This window comes from Etheostoma spectabile, unplaced genomic scaffold, assembly GCF_008692095.1.
Source record: "Etheostoma spectabile isolate EspeVRDwgs_2016 unplaced genomic scaffold, UIUC_Espe_1.0 scaffold00005818, whole genome shotgun sequence".
Lineage (NCBI taxonomy): Eukaryota > Metazoa > Chordata > Actinopteri > Perciformes > Percidae > Etheostoma > Etheostoma spectabile.
This window is the reverse complement of record NW_022603300.1, coordinates 24,956-32,500: the sequence shown is the minus strand read 5'-3', so window position 1 is coordinate 32,500 and position 7,545 is coordinate 24,956. Positions and strand designations below refer to the sequence as shown.

General features: G+C 42.0%; 1 non-coding gene across 1 annotated transcript; it reads right to left on the bottom strand.

Annotated features, from left to right (window-relative positions):
* Positions 1-4,266: 4,266 nt before the first annotated feature.
* Positions 4,267-4,380, bottom strand: LOC116677782 (U5 spliceosomal RNA). The gene has a single exon (XR_004329056.1). It is a non-coding gene; the product is annotated as a U5 spliceosomal RNA (small nuclear RNA).
* Between the last annotated feature and the right edge of the window lie 3,165 nt (positions 4,381-7,545).

Sequence of the window (7,545 nt, the reverse complement as noted above, 5' to 3'; positions counted from 1 at the left end):
ACGTCGAGGTCGGCAGCGGAGCTTTCTTGCGATGTTCCCCGCTGGCCGAGCCCCACTGACGGCGGACTGTCTGCGTCTGCAGGACCTGGAGCTCAGCGCCAGTGTTTCAGTTTAACTGTTAAAAAGTGTTGAGCTAATTAAAAGGTATTTACAGTATTTAGAAGCGGGCTGGATGCTAGTAAGCTTATGCTAGCTTTCATGCTACATAACTAAGCGGACAGAGTTGTCCCTCATCTGGGGATAAAAACCCTGCTGCCCCCTCCCCCCATCCTGTTGGCTCAGAGCTCCACAGACTAAGTCCACAGGTACAACTTAGTTTTGCACCAAAGGGTTGACTAGCATGACACCATTGTATTCATATAATAATCAATCCAGGCTAACGTGAATGACAGTGACTGCATGTTGCTTCCTCTAAATTTAAGGTTGTGGTTGACTAGCGGGGTCAGCTCGATAGTTTGACAAATTGATCAGACCTGCACGTCATGTGCACTAGAAACAAACCGTGTATCCAAGAACAGTTCAGTCAGTGGAAATGACGTTCAGACACAGCCATCTATAGTAGATTAGTGTTACGTTTCCAGTGTCGCGGCTCCGAACCAAAACATTAGTTGGGACAGACAGACCGCTTGTTTCTTTAGGCTAACTATATTAGCTTTAGACCGGCTGGTAGCAGCTTTGTGCTTGGTTCTTTAGGCTAACTATATTGGCTTTAGACCGGCTGGTAGCAGCTTTCTGTTGGTTTCTTTAAGCTAACTATATTAGCTTTAGCCTGGCTAGTAGCAGCTTTCTGCTTGTTTTTGGGGCTAACTGTATTAGCTTTAGACTGGCTGGTGGCAGCTTTCTGCTTGTTTCTTTGGGCTAACTGTATTAGCTTGAGCCTGGCTGGTAGCAACTTTCTGCTTGTTTCTTTGGGCTAACTACAGGGCTGCCAACTTTTCCAAAAACCTTGGAGTGAGATTTGGGGGGGCCAACCCATATTTTGCCACGTACAAGCAATTTCTTTGGGTCTTTATCCTTTAGGGTTTAAATTGGGATTTGTTATATGTGGGGGGATGGGGCTCTCCCTAGGGGGGTCTGGGGGTATGCTCCCCAGGAAAAAAATTCGAAAAATAAACCATTAAATGGCACTTTCTGGAGAGTTTTTTTGCAAAGAAAAATGGAGAAATCAAGTCTTACATGATATGTGCAAAACTGTAGGGTTAAGAACCTTTGCATTGTTGTAGTATCAACAGGTATTAGGGCATTCAGCATTTACATTATTAACTTCTTATGATATAAGAACTGACCCACACAATGTGCCAAACATATTGAACCACATGAAGAGACAGTAGCATATGTCAGCAACAGCTGAGAAGATTTGGGTCTGTGGTGAACAGGTCCAGGGGTCCCAGGTATAGGGACCAGGGACCCAAAGTTAAATTAATGATGAGGGATCAACTAAGACCACTGAAATCTAAAGAATGAGAACCACTGAGTTACATAAGTTCTATTCCTTTAACCTTTGTGCCAATGTTCAGTAATGTTTGGCCCTCATCCTCTGTACCCCACTTAATGTTTTTACTTTTTTGTGAAAATAAAGACTAATTGTTCATTTTAAAAAACATCAAATAATTATTTACAGTTACATTTAGAGATGCAGAGGTTAGAGATGCACAATAGTGGCCCAATGTTGCAGTATCGTATTATATATATATATAATAGTATAGCTCAGATGTGTTTCACCAGATTTCTGCTCATATTTACAACTTTGTGCACATTCAAATATAACTCCCCCCATCTCTGATGTCCGAGATGTGGAGAGTTGTAATACAGTCTGCTGTGCATGTCATTGCTCCGCTGATATGGTGGATCTCATTCAGACCGTCTGACAGACACAGAGGCCCATTTGGGTCTCTGGTCTCTGACAGAGTTTAGAGGTGTCCGTACGCTGCTCTTTATCGGAGGTCTACGCATGCATGCAACGCGTCACTGCCCCCAGCAGAGCGAGTCCACTACAATGAACTGAAGTTGCTACGCTACCAGCCGCGCTGCTCACCTCTATCTTTACAGAGAGAGTGGACACGAAGCGACGGACGGGTCTGTGATACTCAGAGCGCATACCTGAAGCCGGGAAATGCACCTGGGATGGCTCGTGAAAACATTTTCTCATTTTGCGACAATTTGAAAATTCCACAGACAGGGAGCGCTCTTGAACACCCTCACAGTCTCTGAAAGCACAACTAGTCGATCACGAGTGGCTCAACAGGTAAAAACATAGATAAACTCATCTTTCAGAAATTTGACCGACCGGGCTGACACTTCAGCGTGAGAAATCAGGGGGTGTGGCGTGTGCGCGTGTGAAACCAGTCAAATGCGTGTGTCTCACGGCCAATGCGTGAGAGTTGGCAGCCCTGTAACTATATTAGCTTTAGCCTGGCTGGTAGCAGCTTTCTGCTGGTTTCTTTAAGCTAACTATATTAGCTTAAAGCTTGGCTGATAGCAGCTTTCTGCGGTGGGAAATGTGTGATTATGTTGCATTAATCAGGGGATTTAGTTTGTATTTGTAGAACATAAAACACTGACTACTGTAGCGTCCCTGACTACCCATGAAAACTATGACATCACTGTATCAGCGGCAGCTGCTGCCTCCGGTACTTTTCTACACACGAAGAGCCTCACTTCCCATAACAAAACCCCGTCGGACTAACGTCACATCCACACGTTGCCCACATGGCTACCTGTCTTAAAGGGGAATGGTCGGATGGTAATAATCATGTAAAGGAGAAACGGTGAAAGTTTACTTTTCTATCAAGCAGCAAAAAAGTATTAGCGTCAACATCACCACGTCCTGCGATGCGACCATCGCGCATGCGCACATCGTGATGTCGATGCTAAAACACAATATTGTTCAGCCTAACTGACGATATACTTCAGTAAGCTAGTTTGCCACTTTTATCTCGGGTAATGCCACATGAAAGTATATCTTAGTTTATTTAGAATCCCAACATAGGTTATACTACGTACACTGTATAACAATACATTATGTGTTTCTTTATTTCATCTTCCATTTTTGCTAGCCTACTGTATATACCACCGCATTACAATGTTGTGTAGTTATATTGTTTTTACAATTATCTTTGTTTAATATCTGTGACTCATTAATATGTAAGTAACTGGTCATTGTGTTTTCTCCCAGTTTCACCCTTTGTTACTCAAATAAACGTGTTACAATGATCCCGGTCGCCAGTGCTTGATGGTGGAAGGTGTTTAGCAGCTGGTCAGATTGCACAGCGTTACGTGCGTGCAGGACAATACGTATTTCATGGTAATTTTAGAATAACAGAGGTGAAGAGATTCCCTGGAAAATACCAGAAGCATTTCCAGGTAATCTCTGCACCTCTGTTATTGTAATATTACCATGTAATAAAAATTGAAACAGGCAGTTTTGCATTTTGCACCACTGCCTTCTAAATCTCTAGCCAGGCGCCATTCCTCGCCTAAAACAATATAACCAACAATATGGCTAACTAGTCAAGGAACAGCAAGAGACTTGATATTAAGACTATAAACTGACTATGTGACAGATGTCTAATCTGTCATGTCCTGCCTTCTGAAGGTCTAGCCAGGTGCCATTCCTCGCCTAAAACAATATGAGTCATTCCAGGAAGTGAAGAGGAAACTCACATCTACAAAGATAAATTTGATAGCTGTGACTCCCTGATGGTCTAGTGGCTAGGATTTGGTGCTCTCACCGCTGCGGCCTGGGTTCAATTCCCGGTCAGGGAATGGTCAGGACTTGAAAGATTCAGGTGTAAGATTTGAAAGACTAAGTTCCTGGACTAGGTTTTGGTTGATTTGTCAAATTCTTCCTCATTAGTTTATCGCTAGAACCCCAACACTTTTAAAGAGTACCATTTCCTTTAAAGCAGACCCCCGACAGAGGATGTATCCTTTTGTCATCATTGACGGGTCATAAACACTTCATCTGCCTCTATCTCAATGACAATTATTTTCATTTTTTCAAACAGTAACTTGTAATGGTAAATTACATTTAACCATTATTTTCATATCAATTATTATCTTTTCTTCTAAATATATCTTTGCTTCTAAATCCTGTTTTAGCATTCTAAGTTTACCTGTACTCAAAGAACCATTTTCAAGAAATAATTTGGACCTCTACAGGAAATAAAAGATGGCTCGTTCCGGGTCTAAAATCCCTTTTCTGGGTGGGATAAAAACAGAGCTGATGAGTAAAAGCAAAGGTAAGCAAAAGCAAGTACAAAAAGCTGGGCCAAACAGCAAAGCCCACCAAAAATAGTTTCAACTCATCAGCGTTCCCCTCCAAGGAAGTCTTTAGTAAAAGGCAAAAGTCTCGTGCATTGTGAAGAGAAACCAGAGTGAGTACAGCCGTCTGATCGAGAGCAGCAAAAAACCCTAGTGGACCCAATCCAAACCATCGTGGTAAGCCTCACTGGGTGTCCAAACTAAAATGATAAGAGGCAACTTGGTAGACTCCTTACTGATGTTTATACCTGTACTCACAATGCCCTGTTTTTAAAACACCAGCCAATCACAAGTGTTACATGTGAATAATCATTGTGTGAGGAAGCTCACATAAAAGATAGTTGCAAGATCTACCAAATGTTTAATTTTGCAACCCGTAAGATGTTGGCACCTTGGTCCTTCCCATGAAATGAGAATGAGAGATTTTCCATCAGCCAGAGTAACAGAGCAGAGTGGCGCAGTGAAAGCGTGCTGGGCTAGTAACCCAGAGGTCGATACATCGAAACCATCCTCTGCTATTTGCTAGTTGTGTCAGCATTAAGTCTATGACCAGACTGTTGATGTTTAACAAAGTAATTGTCAGAAAGGTACACCTTCAATGGCATGTCAAGTTTGTTTAATCCACAAAAATGGAAATAACAGTATCACAGTAACTTTAGGCTCGTTCGAGATGAACTGCGCCTCGCCTGTAAAGTGGACGAGAGCAGGCGGTAGCAGCGGGGGGCGGTGACAAAAAGCTGCGGTAAAGTTGGACAGTTTCCAGCCCATTCCAGCCGCCTTCAGGCTGGACAGGAAGTGATGAAAACACTGTGGTGCGATTCCGATTTAATAAAATATAATCAGACCCACATATCAGCTTGTACACAGTCTCCAGTTGTTTTAATTATGACAGAGTAGCTGGCAAAGTGCTCTACATGCGATCTGTTGCTGATTTTAATTAACAACACACTGTAGATGATCCGTGATCTGAACGGATTTAGTCTCTTTGACTTCTAAACGTCTCTATCAGTCACACAGCATGTGTTCTGGACAGAATAAGTCTTTAAATCAGACAAATAGCAATTCAAATCCCTCCGATTCAAAAACAATAAAAAGTTTATATAAAACGTCATCATGTTGTAAACCAATCAGGTGTTAAATCAGCTGAGAAGCCGGCGTTTCCCAGCATGCTCTGGGTCCGCCTGGCTCTTGCAGTCGGTGAAAAGCAACTGCGCCGCCTGCGTCTCAGAACTGCGGCCGCCTTGCTCTCGTGAGATTTCCGTTGCCCACGTGTGCATGACGTCAGAGCAAGTCGGGATCAAGTCGGACACAAATCTAACCGGCATGCAACGGGCGCTGATCGCCGGTGATCGATTCTGCGCAGACCTGGCTCATCTCCAACGAGCCTAATAACTGGAGCAACTGAAACAAAAAATATACCACTCAACATTACTATACAAAAATACGGTACAATAAAAACTGTAAAATATGTACATGTAAAGTGCTTGTTGTGCTGTCTGGCTTCAAAACCTGTAAATGCAACTGCAAATGGAAATCAAATCTGGGCAAAATGCTTGCACTGTTATGGTATAAATCATAGTCGAAAAGTAACACACCTGTTGCCTTTCTGCTGGACAATACAACGTTCACTGCAAATGAAACGTTGTATTGAAACGTTTCCAGCAGAAAGCTCCATTTTAAGGACACACAGCAGACCTACAATGAAATTGTAATTGCACTGCTTTGAAAATAGTAAGAACCTTCTTCATCACAAACCTGATGGTGCAGTACTTGATCCACATGGATCCACTTGCTGTCCCTCTGGCTGTTCCTCTCTCTGTCCCATTTATGTTTTCTTCCTCCTCACTCTCTTCTTCATCTTCCTCACCCTCTGGAATATCCCTCTCTGTGTCAGAGCCCTCACTTTCATCACACGCCCTCTCTCCAAACTCCCAGAACTCCTCTGGCTCTCCCTCTTCCTGCTCTTCAGTCCCTTGATTTGTTTCTCTCACTCCTTTTTTTCTCACTTTTTGTTTACTAGGGCGCTATATCGCTTCCTCGTTTCATGATAAATATTAGAAGAAGATAAAACGTAGGAGTATGCATTACATTTCCCTTCCTACTCAACACGGGCATAAAGCCTGTTGATTACTTTACACAAACATAGTTATTTGTTATCGCAATGCAACAGCAAAGACGGATGAAGTTACGTGTTAACATCCAGAGATGCCAAAAGTACTCACTTCCCCTACTCAAGTAGAAGTAGAGAGAATTATGTTATCTTATTTCTTGTGACAGAGACTGGGACTCCAGGTTAATAAGATTCTGAACAAGTAGCAAGATATAAATTCAAATGGGATTTTGTGAGAAGTCTGGGTATTTTCCCATCCAATTAGATTCAAATTGGTATTGGTATTGATGCGAAAATAATAACTAACTACGACCTTTAGTACAAAACTAAAGTAACGAGCCAATTTTGTAAAATGTAAGGAGTAGAAAATACTGATATTCGTTTTAAAATGCAAGGAATACAAGTAAAAAGTCGCCAAAAAATAAATAGTAAAAAATCAACTTGAGTACAGTAATGAAGTGTTTGCACTTCGTTATCGAAGTATTAGTACTTGTTACTTCCCATCTCTGATGACAGTAAAGATTAATATGTACATGGTTTGTACAAGCGCTATATAAATACAGTACATTTACATGGTTTGCATAACTGTATCTTCTGATAGACATAAGGCCACTTGGGTTATCTTTGGGCTGCTCTATGGTCTCCTGAAGAAGTATAAATCCTAGAGTTGGCTCACTCCCTGTTCTTTAAGCAACAAACATCCCTGGGTGGACTTGAACCACCATCCTTATGGTTAACAGCCGACTGCGCTGACCTATTGCGCCACAGAGACTGCGTATGTCTGATTTTAATAAGCAGGAGCTCGATCTTTAAGCCATAAGCATTTGCTTTATGGCTTTTTGAGGTTGAGCTGCACATGTCTGCTTATCAGGCTATTTTCCTGTTACTCAGAAATTGGGGAAGCTGACTCATGCGGAAATGTAGAAGCTGGACGTGCATTGTATTTTTCTTAAATATCAATTGAATTCTGACTTTGAATTCAAATATTCAGCATCCAAAAACATTCACATGAACTCGCAGATCAATTGATGAGATTTTGGAGGTCATAGGTTCAATGTCAAGGTGACTGTGTCCTCATGTCTGTCCATCCGATTCTTGTGAATGCAATATCTCTGAACGCCTAGAGGGAAGCACTTTAAATTTGGCATACATCACCACTAGGAGTCGCCAAT